Source organism: Choloepus didactylus, chromosome 1 (genome assembly GCF_015220235.1).
Source record: "Choloepus didactylus isolate mChoDid1 chromosome 1, mChoDid1.pri, whole genome shotgun sequence".
Classification (NCBI taxonomy): Eukaryota; Metazoa; Chordata; class Mammalia; order Pilosa; family Megalonychidae; genus Choloepus; species Choloepus didactylus.
In genome coordinates, this window is record NC_051307.1 from 116,407,438 (window position 1) to 116,429,299 (window position 21,862).

Consider the following 21,862-nt stretch of genomic DNA (forward strand, 5'->3'; position numbering starts at 1 on the left):
TCACTTAACTTCTCTTAAATATCATCAGTGTGATAGAAATACATCATGCTTTCCTGGCATGTCCAAATTAAAAAAAAGATAATAATATGTAATCAGTTTTGGACACTGAACATCCTGAGAAGAAGATGATAATTATGTATTTGCATGAAAATTCAAGAAGGGATAGGAACTTATCCCCAGAAGTCCATTCTTGGGCCATAATTTAGGATTTTTGCATGAGAAAAACAACGTTGTGATATTGCATGATGCTAGCCACTTTCAAGCATGACTCAAAAGCTGCAGAAGAAAGGACAAACCTCATTTTCCCTGAAACTCCAAATGATGTTTAGTCAGATAAATGTTCCTTCACTTTCTTTCTTATAAATTCCTCACAGCCCCTCCTACCCTGTTTTTGGTAAGAAGAGACAACAGTATTCATCTAAAAATTCTCTGCCTTTTAGACACCTGGCAGTCTTTTATTGTGTATCTACCACACGCCAGAAACTCTGCTAGGTACAATTGAGGATACAAATCTCAAACTTGTGTCCTTTCTTCAAGAAGCTCCTAGTCTAGAATGTGTATTAAAAAGGCTCCGGACCGAGCGGTCAATGGCCCACAGAGCAACATGCCCAAGTTTTACTGTGACTACTGAGATGCATACCTCACCCATGACTCTCCATCTGTGAGAGAGAGACACTGCAGTGGTAGGAAACACAAAGAGAATGTGAAAGACTACTGTCAGAAATGGATGGAAAAGCAGGCTCAGAGCCTGATTGACAAAACAGTGGCTGCATTTCAACAGGCAAAGATACCTCCTGCTCCATTGTCTGCTCCTCCTCTTGCAGGGGTGATGATCCCCCCTCCCCCCAGTCTCCCAGGCCCTCCTCGCCCTGGTATGATGCCAGCACCCCATATGGAGCCCTCCCATGATGCCAATGATGGGTCCTTCTCCTGGGATGATACCAGTGGGAACTGCTCCTGGAATGAGGCCGCCCATGGGAGGTCACATACCAATGATGCCTGGACTCCCAATGATGAGACCCCCTGCCCGTCCCATGATGGTACCTACTCGGCCAGGAAAGACCCGACCAGACAGATAAGGATGGAGGGGAGCCTCTTTGAAGTAGTTTTTTATTACCTGTTCTCCTTCACCAGGAGACATGGTGCTGTGACTCTGGGTATTTTCTAACAGCATGACAAGGAAGACTTGCTCCCCCTTCCTATCAAAGAGAGCATAGTTTTGGAGGGGAGTACTGGGACAAAAAAGTAATTTTCATTTGTATTGTGAGATATAAAAATAAAGTTGTCAACTCTCACAGTTAAAAAAAAAAAAAAGGCCCCAAATCCTGCCTGGGGGAGAGGGTTCAGATTTCCAGAGGTGGTGAGTTTGATTTGGAGGATGAAAATAAGTGGGCCACCTCCAGGTGGATAAGAGGACAATGTAGGGCATTCCAGCAAAACACTCACTAGCTCTTGCAAAGGCTCAAAGACACTGCAGAGCACAGTCCTTTCAGGGCCCAGTGACTGGTGCCTGTGTGTGTAGAGTTGAGCATTATGTGAGGAGGTTGGCAGGAATGGAATCAGGGCCCAGACACTGACAGCCTTGTAAGACACAATAACATGTGTGTCCATTGTTATGCTATAGCAAATACCAAGATGCGGGGAGGTAAAACCTGTTCGGAATGCCTTTGTAGTATGGCAGGGTGAGTGTTACTGTCACTTGCTACCACCGGCTATGCTGTTTTGTTTTTTTTTTTTAATTCAATTTTATTGAGATATATTCACATACCATACAATCATCCAGAGTACCCTGGCTTTTGTCATAAACCAGACATTGGAAACACAATCATCTGAACAAAAGAACTGATGGTCCATTGCTAGATGTACGAATGTAAAACCTTGTCAGTGCAATGAGAACATTTCCTTGGATTCTGAGGAAGTTAAAACAGCTGTTTATAAACACTGTCAATCCACAAGTAGCAGGGAAAATCCACAGAGTGATTTATCTGGCTGCCTGAACATTTTGAAAAAAAATGTTGGTGACACAGTAGATTGACATTCCTGCTGATATTTTAAGTAGCAGCCAGAATCAGTTTCCAGCTGAATAGACATATAGTCTCTGTCTCTGCTTATTTATGCTCCGTATATCTCCATGCTGACTCCTTGTCATTTGCCTGTTTAATTCAGTGGATGTAGTGGAACTGTATTCTTTCCATTCATTTATTTGTTCTCCAACATTGGTAGCAGGTCCATAAGGCCAATGTCTGCACATCCGAGTCTGTGGTTAAGTGGGTCACACTTCATTGGAATCATCTGTCTCAGTGTTTCTCTCTGTAACCAGCTGCTTTGTCAGGTTGCTGTGCATTTTCAGAGAGTGAGCCTTATTCCCTCGCCATTTAGCTGCCTTAGGATTTGGAGATGCTGGCTCCAACTGTGCCTTCTCAGCTTTGAAGATGGAAATTATTAAACTGATTTATCAAAACTTTGTGGAGATCATGTAAAAATATTTCTGCACAAGTCAAATCTCTTAGTTCTTTGTGCATCCTGTAGACCTCGTCTCTCTACCAGCTTATTCTGTAGTTACTAGAGCTCTTTTGGGTGAGAGAAATGATGAAATAAGATCAATGATTTGGCTTCTCTGGGAGAGTTTGAGAGTGAAACTTTAAACTTTCTTTGATTAAAGGGCCTTAAAATTCTCTGGTGTCAGGTCTTAAACTAAGGGGTCATTGGTAGAAGGACTGCTTTACATTAAGTTTTGGGCGAGTCGGTGCAGTCAAGGTGTCACAGATGGCACAGTAGACAGTGGACATTGTTTAGGCCAAAATGCCACTGAGATTCCTGTGCTATTCAAATTAGCCTCACAGGCAGTCTGTAGTTGTCAGGTCTCAGTTAAGCTTTCTGGGTGCAGTATTAGAAGGGATTTTTGCACTGGATATCCATTGTTGAATCATTTGCTAAACATCATTTGTAGGAGCATGACTTGAGAAAAACTAAAAAATAGTGTCTATTTTATTTTTCCCCGTCTTCCTCTTTATCAGACCATATCTAAACTCCATTAAATCAGTGGGACACTTTTCTCTTCTGTAAGAGATCTTGAAAGCTCATTCCACTATCTAGCTCATGAAATATGTATGCTTACTTAGAGAGTTTGTGAAATCTCTACTTGAAGTTTTTTTTTCTTTTTTTCCTTCATGGCATTAAACGTTGGCCAAAGTCAAATTACTTTTAATTTTCATCCCTTGTGTTCATTTCTTTGGATAAAATTTTTTAAATCTAACATTCACTGAGTACTTATATGCTTTGAATTGTAGCAAATACTTTAACACGTGTGATCGCTTCTACTCTCTTGACAAGTAAGTGTTATATTTTCTCCCTTTTTGTTAAATAGCTTTTTCAAGGTTACATAGTCAGTAATTGATAGAGGCTGCATTTAAACTCAGATCTAATTGCAGAACTTGAATTCCTAATCCTCATGCTGTATCAAATGCCATTGCAAACCTAGCATGTTTTGCCAAGTCTATGCAGGTCTTGTAAAGTAGTATTTTTTAAAAATGTGGGCTGTGATTCATTACTGGACTTCATTAGTCAGGGCTCTCCAGAAAAACAGAACCTGCAACACACACACACACACCCGATGTGCTAAAGGGATTGGCTCATGTGACTGTGGGGATCGGCAAGTCCAAATACAATAGGGCAGGCAGCAAGCATGGAGCTTGATAGTGACATTGACTTCCCCAGGGGAAGCTGGCTGACTGAAGTAGTGATAAAATTTTTTTTTTTTCCCAACTACTGAAATCCTCAGTTCTCCCTTAAGGACTCCAACCGATAGGATGAGGATGTTTCTTTTATTGCTGAAGGCAATATCCCTTGTTGATTGTAGATGTACTCGGCCATAGATGCAATCAACTGACTAATGATTTAAATCCATGAAACACTGTCACAGCAACAATGAAAGCAGTGGTTGATTGACCAAACAACTGGACACCATAACCTAGCAAAGCTGACACATGAAATTAACCAGCACAGTGGGTCATGGGCAGCAGTTTTTAACAAAATGAAATGGACTAGAACAAAATATTTCAAAATAGAAAACATCAGAATGTATTGATGAAGTAATAGTAGGTATATGTGCTGGTTTGAATGTATTATGTCCCCCAGAACAAAACATACTCTTTGATGCAATCTTGTGGGGCAGACATATTAGTGGGGGTTAAGTTGGAACGTTTGGATTAGGTTGTTTGCATGGAAATGTGCCCCACCCAACTGTAGGTGATAACTGATGAGATATTTCCATGGAGGCGTGGCCCCACCCATTCAGAGTCGGCCTTGATCAGTGGAGCCATATAAATGAGCTGACAGGCAGAGGGAACCAGTGCAGCTGTGAGTGAGATTTTGAAGAGGAGTTACAGCCAAGAGGGACACTTTGAAGAATGCACTGGAACTGAGAGAGGAGCTTCAGCTTACAGAGACATTTTGGAGACAGAAGAGCAACTAAGAGTGACATTTTTGAGGAATTGCAGCCTAGAGAGGAATGTCCTGGGAGAAAGCCATTTTGAAACCAGAACTCTGGAGCAGACGCCAGCCATGTGCCTTCCCAGTAACAGAGGTTTTCTGGACACCATTGGCCATCCTCCAGTGAAGGTACTCGATTGTTGATGACTTACCTTGGACACTTTATGGCCTTCAGACTGTAACTGTATAACCAAATAAACCCCCTTTTATAAAAACCGATCCATCTCTGGTGTTTTGCAGGCTGGCAGCACTAGCAAACTAGAACAGTATATTTTTGTGAAAATATTTTTAAAGGTGTATATGTGTACATTGAGTCACAATGTAAAATATATTACTGTGAATTATGCTAAATTTGGAGAAACACTGCATGATATGAAAGCAATATAAGATAAACTCCTTGCTGTTGAGATACTTAGATTTTAGGGAGAATAGAAAATACGCACAGTTGTATCTCGTTATGTGGCTGCTTTGAAACTCATCAAATTTGGTACCTGATGCATTTTGACACAGTCCTCATCACTTTTTTGGTACTTTATGCACAAGTGTCAGTTGTCTCGTGACTCGCTACCCTTTCCAACCAAAACGAAGGGTCATGTGTTAGTCATGAAGTAGCTCTTGCCCTGTGCATGTCTCTTAAGGACTTATCTTAGCTTCTGTGGTCACTTTGTGTATTTTTTTTTTTTCATTTTTATTGAGATTGTTCAGATACCATAAAATTATCCAAAGATCCAAAGTGTGCAATCACTTGCCCCTGGGTACCCTCATACAGCTGTGCATCCATCACACTTAATTTTTGTTCAATTTTTAGAAACTTTTCATTACTCCAGACAAGAAACAAAGTGAAAGATGAAAAAAGAAAAAAAGAAAAGGAAACTCTAATCCTCCCCTATCCCTAACCAACCCCCCTCAATTGTTGACTCATAGTATTGATATAGTACATTTGTTACTGTTTATGAAAAAATGTTGAGATGCTACTAACTGTAGTATATAGTTCGTAATAGGTATATAGGTCTTCCCTACATGCCCCTCTATTATTAACTTCTAATTGTATTGTCATACATTTGTTCTGGTTCATGGAAGCGATTTCTAGTATTTGTACAGTTGATCATGGACATTGCCCACCATAGGATTCAGTTTTATACATTCCCATCTTTTGACCTCCAACTTTCCTTCTGGTAACATATATGACTCTGAGCTTCCCCTTTCCACCTCATTCACATACCATTCGGCACTGTTAATTATTCTCACATCTTGCTACCAACACCCCTGTTCATTTCCAAACATTTAAGTTCATCCTAATTGAACATTCTGCTCATACTAAGAACCACTCCCCATTCTTAAGCCTCGTCCTATATCTTGGTACCTTATATTTCATGTCTATGAGTTTACGTATTATAATTAGTTCCTATCAGTGAGACCCTGCAATAATTGTTCTTATGTATCTGGCTTATTTCACTCAGTATATTGCCCTCGAGGTTTTGTCATCAACCCATTTTTTTTTTTTTTAATATGGTTTTGTTCACTCACCATACATTCCATCACAAGTAAATAATCGATGGTTCTCTGCATGGTCATACATTTATGTGTTCACCACCTTCACCACTATCTATATAAGGGCATCTACATTTCTTCCACAAGGCAGGAGGGAGAGTCAAAGAAGGTAGAGAGGCAAAAGAAAGAGGGAAAAAAAAAAGACAGCTAGGAAGCAGCAAAAGGAAAAATAGGTTTAAATCAAAGTAGAGTAAAGAATCAGACAATACCACCAATGTCAAGTGTCTAACATGCCTCCCCTATCCCCCCCTCTTATCTGCATTTACCTTGGTATATCACCTTTGTTACATTAAAGGAAGCATAATACAATGATTCTATTAGTTACAGTCTCTAGTGTATGCTGATTGCATCCCTCCCCCAATGCCTCCCCATTTTTAACACCTTGCAAGGTTGACATTTGCTTGTTCTCCCTCGTAAAAGAACATATTTGTACATTTTATCACAATTGTTGAATACTCTAGATTTCACCAAGTTACACAGTCCCAGTCTTTATCTTTCCTCCTTTCTTGAGGTGTCTCACATGCTCCTCACCTTCCTCTTTCAACCGTATTCATAGTTACCTTTGTTCAGTGTACTTACATTGTTGTGCTACCATCTCCCAAAATTGTGTTCCAAACCACACACTCCTGTCTTCTATCACCTTGTAGTGCTTCCTTTAGTATTTCCTGTAGGGCAGGTGTCTTGTTCACAAAGTCTCTCATTGTCTGTTTGTCAGACAATATTTTGAGCTCTCCCTCATATTTGAAGGACAGCTTTGCTGGATATAGGATTCTTGGTTGGTGGTTTTTCTCTTTCAGTATCTTAAATATATCACACCACTTCCTTCTTGCCTCCATGGTTTCTGCTGAGAGATCCACACATAATCTTATTAAGCTTCTTTTGTATGTGATGGATTGCTTTCCTCTTGCTGCTTTCAGGATTCTCTCTTTGTCTTCGACATTTGATAATCTGATTATTAAGTGTCTTGGCGTAGGCCTATTCCTATCTCTTCTGTTTGGAGTACGCTGCACTTCTTGGATCTGTAATTTTATGTCTTTCATAAGAGATGGGAAATTTTCATTAATTATTTCCTCTATTATTGCTTCTGCCCCCTTTCCCTTCTCTTCTCCTTCTGGGACACCAATGATACATACATTATTGTACTTTGTTTCATCCTTGAGTTCCCGGAGACGTTGCTCATATTTTTTCATTCTTTTCTCCATCTGCTCCTTTGCGTGTAGGCTTTCAGGTGTTTTGTTCTCCAGTTCCTGAGTGTTTTCTTCTGCCTCTTGAGATCTGCTGTTGTATGTTTCCATTGTGTCTTTTATCTCCTGTGTTGCGCCCTTCATTTCCATAGATTCTACTAGAGGTTTTTTTGAACTTTTGATTTCTGCCGTATATATGCCCAGTGTTTCCTTTACAGCCTCTATCTCTTTTGCAATATCTTCTCTAAACTTTTTGATTTGATTTAGCATTAGTTGTTTAAATTCCTGTATCTCAGTTGAAGTGTACGTTTGTTCCTTTGACTGGGCCATAATATTAGTTGTTTAAATTCCTGTATCTCAGTTGAAGTGTACGTTTGTTCCTTTGACTGGGCCATAATATTAGTTTTTTAAATTCCTGTATCTCAGTTGAAGTGTACGTTTGTTCCTTTGACTGGGCCATAACTTTGTTTTTCTTAGTGTAGGTTGTAATTTTCTGTTGTCTAGGCATGGTTTCCTTGGTTATCCAAATCAGGTTTTCCCAGACCAGAACAGGCTCAGGTCCCAGAGGGAAGAAATATTCAGTATCTGGTTTCCCTGCGGGTGTGTCTTAGAAAATTGCTCCACCCTGTGATGCCTCAGGTCACTGTGCTTTTCTGCCCAGCAGGTGATGCCTGTTAGCCTATAATTCTTGACTGGTGTGTAAGGAGGTATTGCTGTGTTCCCCCAGGCTCTGGGGTCTGGTTCTGAATGGAAAGGGCCCCACCCCTTTCCTTCTAGAGAAGACAGACCCCCCAGGTGGAGGTCATTAGCATTTCAATGGTCTCGCTCTCTTCTTGTGCTGTCTCCACCCTTCCCCGAGTCACAGCCCTGGAAACAAAATGACTGGGGCTTTCTCCACTGAGCTGAAAAAGAAACAGATAGTTCCCTTCAGACCCAGTCCAAGGCGACCCTCCGGCTCTCCAAGGTCAGTCATCACCCAAAGCCTCTGTCTGTTTTTTTGGGATGTGTACCTGTAGTGAGCAGTTCACACTTGCTACTTAAAACCCCAGTTGGAGCTCAGCTGAGCTATATTCGCTTGCTGGGAGAGAGCTTCTCTCTGGCACCATGAGGCTTTGCACCTCGGGCTATGGGGGAGGGGGTCTCACGACTTGGATCCGCAGGTTTTACTTACAGATTTTATGCTGTGTTCTCGGGCATTCCTCCCAATTCAGGTTGGTGTATGATTAGTGGATGGTCTCGTTTGTCCCCCTGCAGTTATTCTGGATTATTTACTAGTAGTTTCTGTTTTTTTGTGATTGTTCCAGGGGGACTACTTAGCTTCCACTCCTCTCTATGCCGCCATCTTGCCCCGCCTCTCCACTTTGTGTATTTTTGCACTTTTTTTCTCATCATGGGTCCTAAGAAAATGAGCAGTGAGAGTTCAGAGCAGAAAAGAAAATTACTTTGCATCACCATTGAACAACAAAAAGAATTAATAGGCAAATATGAGAGTGGTATTTGCATTACTGATCTTGCTAGGAATATGGTATGCCTAGAACAATGGTCTCCACCATTAAGAATAAAGAAGTTATAAAAAAGACTGATGTTGAGGAATTAGTGGGAACATTGTGAAGAGCTCAGCACTGAGGAGCTACAGGAACTAAAGAAGGAGCAGTAACAAGAGGGGGCTGAAAAAATTTCTTCAGGTGAGGACTAGATAAGGGAGGATGTCCCCAGTTCTTTGATAAAAAAAAAAAGTGTGCAAAATGGGCAGAAGTTCAAAACTTTGTGGAGAAGTATCATCCGGACAAAGCTCTGACAAGCAGAAATGTGAATTTATTGAATGACCAAACAATTTCACATTTTCAAGGAATTCTGAAAAGAAGGTGGAAGCAGTCCTCATTGGATAAGTTCTTAGTGAAGGTGACAGTTTGTCAGAGCTTGTGGTGCAAGTTGAAAAAGACAGAAAAGAGAGAGAACACCTGAAGTGCAAGTGCCCAATGTTCTATTGGAGGGGACTCTCCTTCCAAGCAACACTCCATGTAACCTCTTCTCCTCACCACTCTCCTCCCACCAACCCATTAGGCCATGGACTCTTCTCAGTACAGGTAAAGTGAAGTTTTTATTTTATTTAATCTAAGTATTTATTAATCTTTAGGTTTATTTCTCATGTAAAGTAATGATATACACCCATATCTTTTTACATATTGCCTTAAAAATCTGCATTGTCTTTGGCTTGGGAATGCATTACATTGATTTACATTTTTCCTTATGGGAAAGATATGTTTGGTACTTATCATTTTTGGTACTCATCACACCTCCCAGAACCAATTAACGGCAAATACTGAGGTACCACTGTATATATTAATTAACATTAGTACAAAACACAATAGATTATCCACAACAAAAATATGCATTTGTAGGTAATATGTAATTCATAGTACTCTTCTAGTACTCACTACCTATTATAATCATTATTTTAAAAAATCTGTGTGCTACCTTTGAGGACAAGGATGTTCCTTGTGCATTGAGCAGAAAGTGTGCTTCATGAGTGCTTACTGAGTGAATGAAAGAATGAATGCAGACAACTGGCCTCCTATGTAAGGAAGCATTATTCTAAAAGAGTGCAACTTGAGTTTGGTGAAACTTATAACCATCTCTCTCATTTTATGCCTATTGCTGCCTTTTAAAAATGAATCACTTTCTATTATATGTGAGAGGACCTGTATAAGCCACAGAGATTTCTTGAGGAAGCATGTAAGATGGGAATTTGTCATGGTGACTCCTGGTCAATCTTGACTCAGCTGGAGGCCTCTTCCATCAGCTTGTCCAAGGGTGTGATAGAAAGTTTATTACAAATGAATTGGGCCAAGTTTACCCAAAAGAAATATGCTTGACACATATCCTTTGGTATCTCAGTACTTAACCTTACAGCTTTGTGTCAACTAAATCATTGCTGTTAAATTAAAAGCAGAGCTAACACTTTATGAATCAAAGACTTTTTAAAATTCCTATTTCCTTCATCTTTAACAGAGTTTTATAAAGGTGTTCTTGTGAAGTTCTTATGATCTTCCTGAAATGGTCTTACTCATCTTAGTATTTGCTACTTAAACTCGTGTCAAGTGAATTACTTAACCAAAGGTCAATCAACAAATACATCAGCCTTTAGTTTTTCAGGAGCAAAGTGTTGCATTTTAAAAACTAGGGTAAAAGTAAGGTAGCAGTAGAAGTGAAATGTGATGCTGGAGCCACAAAATCTGGACATACTGAGAAATAGCCCTTAGAAAATTTGAGGTTCTCTACTTTATTTCTAGCAACCTAAAAACAATCTTTGTTTTCATTGTTGTTGTTGTTGCTGTTTTTACTTCATTTATTCAAACTAAGCATAGTCTCTGAACAAAAATTGACTGATTGCCTGCTGTAGACCAAACATTGAGCTAGATGCTGATGGTACAGTGGTAAATGGGACACAAAGTCTGCTCTCATGATGCTGGAGGGGAAGCAGCCAAGTAAAGGGAGATTCTAATACAGTTGTGTGCCTGTTACAACTGGGGTAATACAGAGTGCCACAAGGACACCAGGAGATGCTTCCCAGAAGAAGTGGGATTTCAGATGACAACTGTGGAATGAGGAAAGAGTTAGATGGAGCAAATGAAAGGCAACCTAAAGAGCAAGGAAAAGAGAGAGTACATGTTGCATTCTGAGGATTTCTGAATAGTTCTGCATGACCAGAATTCAACAATGTGAGGTGAGAATATGAAAATATGAGGCTGGGAGAGAAGGAAAGGCATAAAGGGCTTTCTAAACCGTGTTCTGGAAATTTTATTAAATCTTGAGGGGGAAGAGGAGCTTTGACAGGTTTGCATTAGAGGAGTGAGATGGTTATCTCAGTAGAAAGTAATGGTGCTTCTCAGCAGCACTGAAAGCACCTTTTCCCTGTCATTCTGTGGGGGAGAACTGAGCAGCAGAGAGGGCCCTCAGCCGCCTTCTGCTGGATTCTCATGACAGGCTGAAGGGAAGCCTCAGAACATCATGCCCCCGAAAGTGGAGACAGTTGCTAGAGGCAGAGCAACAACAATCACAACACATCAAATGACATCTCTTAGCATTTCACAAAATTTTCTGACAACCAATAGAAAATTGTTTTTTGTTTTTTTTTTTTTTTTACTGTGACAGAAGAGAAAAAGGGGCATCTGAGCAGGAATATTTACAGTTCTGCATAGCAGGATGGTGGGCGTTAAGCCCATTGGCCTTGACTTATAAAGCTGTCATCATAACAAATATTTTCTCCATCTTCACTGATGGTAGAATAAAAATAAATGAGCTTAAAGTGGCAGGATCTCTCTTTGAATGCACTCCTGCCTAGGGCTTATGTTTTTTTCTGCCTGCAGGTTCTGTACTAATTACCCTAGACTTATGCCCCAATGTTGAACTTGTAATAGCTGCTAGACTCAGAAGCAGATTTTTTCAAAATCTGACATCCTTGATGTGTCCTCCTGTTTGCTTTATTTTGTCTCATGAGCTCCTCTGGATCACTTGGCTCTCAATTATTCTTAAAGCCTTTTGTATTTCTACCTTCATCCATCATTCTTTAAGGGTCTGAGGACCATTTCAAAAATTATTTTCTTATGTATCTTAAGAGTGCTGTAAAAATCATTAGACACCAATATTCTCTCTTGGTAGTAAACCCCCCTTTTCTTTCTCCCATCTTTCTGCACTTCCTTTTGAGAATCTGCTTGAAATCTCAGGCACATATAGAACACTATGCGTAGGTCGATGAATGCTACTTGAATGACAAAACAAAGAAACAGTTCTCTACATTTGTTAAAGCAAAAATCAGGAATATATTATCACTCTGGGGAACAAGAAAAAGTCCAGGTACATCATTCTAGCAGATATCATCATACACACACACAAATATGTTATCTTAATTAAAAATAAAAACATGCTAAATAACCAAAATTACACGAAAGTCCACTCAACATTTGACCTGCTGCTTGCCATGTCTTCTACTTCTTTTATCCTAACGTCATTTGTTCACTTGTTTTTGTCCTATTGACTTGCGGAAGATGGACACTCTACAAAACAGACTCGGTGATCACCAGCGTTTGATCCTTGCATTAGGCCTTGCCCGTCCTTGTGCTTACTCTGTGTTCTTCATCTTCAATCTTTCCCAGTTCTCCACAGTCTGCCCAAGGTTTGCTATTATGTGGTTCTGGTGCTAATGCAGTCTCTGAGACTTAACAAGATCCTAAATAGGAGTTTGCTAGACTCCCTCCGACATGCTCTTAAAGCTTTCTGCTCCATTCTCACATATTCATAGGGCTAACTCCTTCCTATCATTCAGACCTCATCTCCTAAATGCCGTCTCCTTACAGAGGTTCTCCATGACCACTCTACTGAATATTGCTGCACCTTGTTTGCAACCCCCCCTCCCCATTGCCTGGTTGGGGAAAGCTAAGCTGCTATTTTAAAAAGGGCTCACAAAGATGTTTATTTCTTTGCCACATAATAATATTGATATGATTGGTCCAGGCTATGGGGCAGCTGTACTCCATGAAGTCGTTCATAGATCCAGGTTCCTTCCATCTTGTTAATCTACCATGATTGAAGTTGGGTTGCTGCTACATCTAGTTTTTAGCCAATGCAAAGGAGAAAGACTGCATGGGGGGAGACATGCTCAGTATCTTAAGTCCTGGAACCTAAAGTGGCATACATAATTTCCTTCCTTATTCCTTTGCTGAGGACATGTCATGTGGCCACATTTGCTACTAGGGAGGCTGGTAGCTGGGCCGTCATGTGCTCTAGATACAACTCTGCTTCTATTGAAGGGGATTCTGTTGGACAACTAGCAGTTCCCATCACACGTAATCATGCTAGCACATGACCCTGGTTTCATTTTCTACATAGCTTCTATCATTATCTGAAATAATATTAATGAGTTTACTAATTCATTTACTTGTTTTCTAAATCTTTCACTAGAATGTAAGATCTGTAATAGCTGAATCATTTTTATATTCTTTATCTCTGCATCTCTAATTCATAGATGAATGCTTGATACATAGAAGCGATTCACAAGGATTTGAGGTTCCTGAGGCTGGATGCTTTAGTGCTTAAGTTGAAAGCTACAAGATTTCATAAGTGCTGCCTTCTTGTTTTTTTTTAACATCCGCTAAGAGGACTGCACATCAGGGCAGTCAGGGAGTCAAACATGAGATTGTATACTGGTGCTGAACTTAATTGGGTTCTTACCTTTTTAGAAATGACAGACTCCATCTTCAACTGGGTATGTCCGGTCACAACCCCACTAGCCAAAATTCAGGGTATAGGATAGTTGTTAAAGGACAGACTTGGAAGCAAGTCTATCTGGGTTTAAAATCCAGATCTACTTATTAAGCTCTATTGAAAATTGTTCAAGTCACTCCACTTCATTATGTTTCATTTTCCTCATATATAAAAGGAGAATAGTGATAGAACTAGCTCATAGGAATATTTTGAGTATTAAATTAGTCAGTATCACTAAAGCTCTTTTAATGAGTGACTAGACCCAGAGTAAGTGCCGTTTGGGGATTTGTTAAATAAATAAAAATGAAGTATATATCAGGCAGATGGAAGACCATGTGTAAGACTTCTGCGGAATGAATGGCTCTACATGTTCTGGGTACAGAAAAGAGCCTGGTATGAGGAGAACAATGAATGAGGATGGAGAGAGGCTTGGGTGAAGTTGAAGAGGTGTCTAGGAATTAGTTCATATTAAGCCTTGAAGATCTTGATAAAGAGATGGGTTTCATTCTAAGCAGATGGGAAGCCATTTTATTTCAACAAGAAGATAGCTTGAATGTTCTGTGTTGAATGGATTGCCAAGGGGCAAGAAAGGAAATACAGACACCCAAGAAGAGGCTATTGCTTTGCTCCAGGCAGAGACAATATGTAGCCTGGAACAGGGTGGTAGTGATGAGCTGGGGAAAAATTCATCATCTTGAGTTATATTGGCAAAATCAATAGGACTTATTAATGGATTGGATGGAGGAAAAGAGAGGGATGGAACTCAAAGATCGTACCCAGATTTCCAAATTATGCCCTTGGCTGTATAGATGTGTGAAGTACTTAGTAGAAGAAGATGTATAGATTTGTTGCATGGTGGGGACCAAGGCTCAGTTTTAGATCTGTCAAAGTTAAATGCATATGAGATATCTAAGGGGAATGTTGAATAGTTAATTTGCTGTCTGTGTTGGAGTTTGGAAGTAAGGTCTGAGTCAGAGAATTTTGAGGCTATCTGGATGATATTCAAAGTTAAACAATGGATAAAATCACACAGGAAGAGTATGAGAGAAAAATATGGTTGTTGTTGTTGGAGTAGGATTCCTGAAGGTTGCCAAATTCTTTTTTTCTTTATTTTTTTCTAATTTTTTATTATAAAAATTTTCAAACATTCAAAAGTTTGAGCAATGCTACCTAGTACAATGAACAACCATACACTCAGCACTCACCACCTAGATTTAACAAATTGTTAACATTTTGCCATATTTTGTTCATCTGTCATCTATCTAGCTGTACTTATCACTATCTTCTATCTCTGTATCTACATCTATATCTGTCTACACATATTCTCTGAAATATTTCAAAATAAATTGCTGACTTCACACTACACCAGAGGTAAAGATAGATGATAAAGACTGGGACTGTATAACTTGGCAAAAACTGGAGTGGCCAATGACTTACTAATTGCACAAATATAAAAATGTTTTTGCATGTGGGAAAGCAAATGAATGTCAACCATGTAGAGAGTTGAAAAAGGGATGGTATTCAGGAAAAAACATAATCAAAGCAAACTGGAGTCTATGGTCAACAGTAACATTGTAATATACCTCCATTAAATATAACAAAGGCAATATACCAATGCTAAATGTATATGAATGGGGGATATAGGGGAGGAATATGGGATTCTTGGTAGTGGTGTTATTTGCTGTCCTTACTATTATATTGTATTGTAAGACGTGTTATTTTTCTTTTTATCATTTTTTTAATTATTGCTAAAAAAACAGTTTTTCTTGTAGTAATCAATATGTTCAAGTGCTGATTGTGGTGATAAATGTACAATTTTATGATGATACCATGAATAACTGATTGTACACTGTGGATAAATGTATGGTATGTGAATATAACTCTATACAATTGTAGGAAAATATACAAATAGGAGTAAAAATGTTGGAGAAAACATGGGGAGAGGGATGTACCTATCTACTGTTGATGAGCGGGTAGAATGGTGTAGACTTTCTGAAGGTCAGTGTGGTTGTTCCACAAAAAGTTAAGTATATGGGGACCATAAAGTCCTGCAACCTCATTATGGGGTATGTCATTTGAAGATCTGAGAGCAGAGACATAAATGGACATTTGCAAACTGGTGTTCATGGAGGCAGTAATCATGATTTGCAAAGGGTTGAGATGACCTAAGGGTACATTGACTGAAGAACAGAATGGTGTACTGTGGTGTACGCATACAGTGGAACACTGAGCAACTATGAGAAGGAGTGAAGCTGTGAGACACACAATGAGGTGAATGGATCCTGTACACAGTATTTGAGTGAAGTACACCAGAAATAAAGGCAAACACTTTAATGCCTCACCAATATGGACTAACTACAATGTGTAAACTCAGAATTAAATCTTAGAACATAGCCTAATGTGGACATAATTATTGTAATAGTCCCTAGATTATAAGCTCTTACAGCAGTTAACTTTGTTCCTGAATTGTAATGCCTATCTCTAAACTTTGAGATGCTGATCCCTTAGTGTATAACCTGATTGGTCTCTGGAACAATGCGTATCTCTGAAACACCTGAAACTCAGAGCTAGAGCTTGGCAGATATGAATGTCAGTATTAGTGCATACAGCCACTGTTAAAAAAAAATGCTGAAAAAGAGCCCAGACTTCAATTAGTGATATGAATGAAGCAGGTCTGGTTAAGACCTGGGCAAATCTGGGCAAAGGGTAAAGGTCGAAACTGTCTGTGTTTTAAAACTTCAACTTCCATATGAGACCAAGGGAAGGGATGTCTATTTGGTACAGGATCTATATTTTCTAAACAGTACAACTCTACAGTCAGTTTGTTCAAACACCACAATTACATGGAACTTTGAATAAGAAGTGAGATATGGTAGGTTAGTATAGGCTAGAGTGAAATAGTGACACATCCCAAAGTAATTTGGGCAGATAATAAAAAATATATTTACAGCCTCCCCCTACCCCCAGCCCCGAGGAGCTGGGGGAAGGTGCAGAAGTGTTGGACTTCCTCACCTGGACTGGTGTTGATGTTGTCACAAACATTGGGACTGGCAGTTTGATGTGCTGAGCCCTTGATCATGGGACTTGCCCTTATGAAGCTCATCACTGCAAAGAAGAGGCTAAACTTGAATGTAATTGTGCTAAGAGTCTCCCCCTGAGTACCTCTTTGTTGCTCAGATGTGGCCCTCTCTCTCTCTAACTGAGCCACCTCGACAGGTGAACTCACTGCCCTCCCCCCTACGTGGGATCCAACTCCCAGGGGTGTAAATCTCCCTGGCAATGCAGGATATGACTCCCAGGGATGAATCTGGACCCAGCATCGTGGGACTGAGAGTATCTTCTTGAGCAAAAGAGGGATGCAAAATGAGACAAAATAGTTTCAGTGGCTGAGAGATTTCAAATGGAGTCGAGAGGTCACTCTGGTGGACATTCTTATGCACTATATAGATAACACCTCTTAGAGTTTTAATGTATTGGAATACCTAGAAGTAAATACCTGAAACTACCAAACTCCAACCCAGCAGTCTGGACTCCTGAAGACGATTATATAATAATGTAGATTATAAGGGGTGACAGTGTGATTGTGAAAACCTTGTGGATCACACCCCCTTTATCTAGTGTATGGATGGATGAGTAGAAAAATGGGGATAAAAACTAAATGACAAATAGGGTGGGATGGGGGGATGGTTTGGGTGTTCTTTTTTCACTTTTATTTTTTATTCTTGTTCTAATTCTTTCTGATGTAAGGAAAATGTTCAGAAATAGATTGTGGTGATGAACACATAACTATATGATCATACTGTGAACAGTTGATTGTAGACCATGGATGATCGTATGGTATGTGAATATATTTCAATAAAACTGAACTTAAAACAAAAAACAAAAAACAAAAAAAACTTCAGCAGGCATCTCCCAAAACTAAAGGCATTCTACATAATTATCGTAACTAAGAAACTTGATAAAAATTGATTAACTTGAATAAAACTTAATTCATATTCAAATTTACTCAATTTCCCCTGATATGTTTTTTATACATTTAAAATTGCCAAAATTTAAAGGCTAAGTAGAGAAGCAGGAGATACAAAAGGAGATGCAGGGATAAGGACCTCAATAGAAGATCAGGCAGGAAAGACTGATGAGGGGGGAGCAAAAAGAGAAATGATTTCAGGGATGCTAAACCTGTAAATTCTTACAGCTTTTGCTGTTAGCATTTGTCTTAGAAAATTTGGGTCTAAGGCTATTTGGAAGTGGTTGAACAGTGTGACTTATTGATATCCCTTCATACTAGTGATTTATGATAAACTAGGAGTACTCATATCTCAATCGGTTTGGTAAAGAATTAAAGATGAGAGGAGATAAAGTCCAATGTTATTTAGTGAAGGACTGTAAGTGACCTTCATCTATTGACTTGCACTTTATCATTTCACTTGGTAGGTTTGTTTTCAATGCTTTCCTTTTGGCACCTGACCCAATTTCAGAGATTCCTCATCTCTAAATTTTTTACTCCCTGCATGTCCCATTAGATATGCCATTAATTTATTGTTATTTGTAATCATAGTTCTTTACTCCTGTCAGCAATTAGAATGATCATATAATTTATCTCTCAAACCACAATGCTTTTGAAAGTAAAATGGGGGCACTATTAATAATTACATAAGACTAGAGGTATAAACCAGTCTGTCCCCCAAAAAACAGTTCATATGGTCATCCTACTTATGGGTAACTTGCTTTTTCCCTTTCTTTTCCCCTCCTCTCTTAGTCCCTGCTTTAAAACCTAGGTCTCTTAACGTATTAAGAATGAAAGTGCTTCAGGATATCCTTTATGAAAAAGCAGCCTTTCTATATAGGGTTCAAAAGCATAAGAGTAAAATACTTATTACCATAACCTTTCAAAATTTTTGCAACTTATAAGTGGTTTCTTGCCATACCTCACTTTTCCCCTAATATTTCTCATTTCCAAGTTTTTCCACTTTCAGAAATTTCTATTATGTCATTTATGAAATTTCTTTATAACTGTTTTACTTTGACTAATCTTCAAGGGTCTCAACTAAGCCTCTGACTGAAAAATGTGCAAATTAATCTTTATTTTAAATAACTACTGCCTGTCTCACATAACTGATGGATATCCTTGCAGTAAAAAGAGATTACATCCTTGTAGTAAAAAGGAAGTCAAGTTAATGGAAGCACAATTGTCAAGTTTATTTGAAAAAGATTTGTAGATGGTAAGCTACCGATAATTATTTGTTGAGTGAAAAAAATGAATGAACGAAATTATAGTATTTTTGTTTGTTGCTAAGTTGGTAGAAGATTGGGCTCAACTCTTCCCTTTTTTATAAGAAAAGTAATCAAAATGAAAAGTTGAGAACTAAGGAGATTTCTTCTTCTTTTCATCCTTTCTGCCATGATTACTCCTTCAAAATGAACCAAAAGAAATGTATGGTATGTATGTATTAAGAATGTCAAAAGCAGTGGATTTTTAATTCTCCCCTAAAATTGTAAATACAAATGGAACATAGTATTACATTCTGTTTTGAAACAGGATTTGGTAAGTTGGTATAGCCTAAACTTTTTTTTTTATTGTCAATAATGGATCTTCTACAACATAATTTTGAAGGACTTCTGTGTTGGAAACTGTCTCTCGGTGCTCAGCATTCATTCCCATTACCTTGCAGTCTTCTGTGTATTGCTGGGGCTTGATTCCCAGGGTGCCTTCCTGTTATGGTTCTGGTTTTGATTTAGGTTTTACCTATAAGATGTACTCAAATGAAATTCAGGAGACAAAGGTCAGCAGAAGCCTTCTTCTTGCTGCTGTGGTGGCGTGCAGCAGGTCAGAAGGATGTTTATGTGTTTATATCCCATGTTCCAGTGTGCAGTCACCAGCTTTGTGGATACTGAAGTAGCAGCAGCAGGAGCAGCTGCACCTATTTTTTTTTCATCAAGGGTGGTGTGACCTTGGAGTAGTTAGTGGTCCAGTGGTGGCTTCTTGACTTCTCCAGTCCTTCTAAGAATTTTGTAGGCACCTAATTCTCATATTCCATCCCTTTCTGGTTGAGACTGATTCTTTGAAGTATTATTCAGTTACTGTATATAACAATATTTACTGCAGCAGCTCTCCCTTGAACATTTAAGTTGGTCACAAGGTTTAACATTAATGAACTATGCTGTGAGGACCATTTCTTATTGTGAAACAATTTAGTTAATAGAAAATTTATACTTGGCCCTTAGGGATACAATTCTGGGTAAAACACAATGCATAATTATATATTTATATATATATATATATATGTATATATATATCTGATATATAATGTGTGTATATATATCATATATACACATATGTGTATGTGTGTGTGGTGTGTACTACTTTCTAGGAGTGTTGTAGAGATGAATAATTGCAGCAAAATTATATGAGTGTTGAGACAATTACATTTTAATGAAGAAGAAGAGGAATGGAGGTAAGTGGGGACCAGAGAAGTGGGCTGCTAACTGGCATCCCAAGGAGAGCCAATTAAAACCTTGACTATTTCCAGGCATTAAAGCTATGATGGTGTCTCTTCCCATCTTCTTTAAAATAGCACTATCTATCCATTTATCTAACTACCCGTCAATATATGCACATGTATATATATGTGTGTGTGTATGTGTGTATATATGCATATACAAAAGATTTTACTTTTTTTCCTCCATGTTGACTACTCTGATGCTTTAAAATATATATGAACTATTAAATGCTTAATGTTTTTCCTCTTTTGGGTGTGCCTGCTTTGCTAATTCCTTAATCAGCTTTTACCTCTTAGGTTATCTAGCACTCAAACTGATAGTTCTCAATGCCTGGATTACAGGTCTAAAACAACAAAGTGTCTAGTCTCTGCCAGCTGAGAGTGAGTGCAAAAGGAATGAAGGAGTGGAGTCCTTTTGAGACAACACAAATCAGCTATATCAAAGCTAGGCTTGCATCAGTTCCTTCTGGAGCAACAGCTTGTCAGTATTCTGTCTCCTACTCACTGTTAATTGTACATATCACTCTCTAACTTGTGTTCTTGTTATTTCTCTACCTCTCTTGCCAGGTTCTGACAAGGTTTATTCCCAAGAACCTGGCAATATACTGATATCTGTCTCTTCAAAACATGTGTATGGAGTAAATAAAGAGATCAGTAAATGAAGAAATGGAGATAACACATTTCACAAACACATGTGTGAATGCACATGCCTAAGATAAGTGCAACCTGAACTAGGCTCAAAGATTTGTGTTCTATCGTGCACAACTTCCTTGTCTGAATTTTCATTGCTGTATTTCTTTCTATGTACATACAGCTGGAGATACGCAGGAATGTGCTTAGAAGGCAGCAAATACCAAAGTTATGTCGACATATCTATATACTTGTTGTTTTGAAAGGTCAGAAATTGTTCTAGTTTCTTGACATTCCTGATCATAACGATTCCTTTGGGATAATTGGACGTGATCTTTCTAAAACTTTTTCTTGGCTTTGTGCAATGACCATTTATCCACACAATTTCCTACTCCATGTTTTTTGAATTAAACTCAGCAGATGGTTTTTCTTAACTCAAAGGTCAGACTTTCAATCTGATTATTTCACTTGAATTATTAGCCAATGACATCTCTATGTTTCTACAAATATTGATTTCTTTAATTTACTTTTCTCTAACTATATCTCAAAGCAAATAACCTTTAAGGTAGTCTTTCTCTTAATTCCAGAATTGCATTTTGATACTTTTATGGTATATTTGGAAGACTTAGGTGATTCTCTGTCTGATAAAAGTTTTATTTCACAAATAAAATGCCTAGGATACTCAGACCAGAAGAAACAATTGTGACTTTACTCTCAAAATATTTTACAAGTGGTCATAAGTTTCTTAAAGATTTTTAAGGTTGAAAGAGACTCTGTCTAGTACTGCACATTTTCGAATATCTGAATATGGAACAGTGACTTTGCTTAATAGATTATATAAAGAATTGGTTAATTTAATCTGGAGAGAATCTGAAATCTCCACCAATTAGCCTCATGAGTCCAAGACTGCCTAATTTGTATCTTGTAGTTCAAGGTTTCCCCGCAGTGTGTTCCAAGCAACCCCATGTTTGTGGTCAAACAAACTTAAGGTTAAACACAATTAAATGGGCTTCTTGAGGAATTCCCAGAAATTTTAATCTGCTTCTGTGCTCTGTGTTTCTCCAAGAGGGGGATATAATTCACTGTTTTTCTGTTATTTGACCTCAACAAATGCCCTTTTTTCACAGAACAGTTTTGTGGAATTACATTCCATAAAATATGTTTTGGAATTGGTATAGATCACAAAATTGAGAGGGACAAATGACTTTTTTTTTTTTAAGAAAATTGCAGAGAACCTGGTAT

General features: G+C 38.6%; 1 pseudogene; it reads left to right on the plus strand.

The window, feature by feature from the left end:
* The first annotated feature begins 604 nt into the window (after positions 1-604).
* LOC119526382 lies at positions 605-1,079 on the plus strand (annotated as a pseudogene).
* Positions 1,080-21,862: the final 20,783 nt, after the last annotated feature.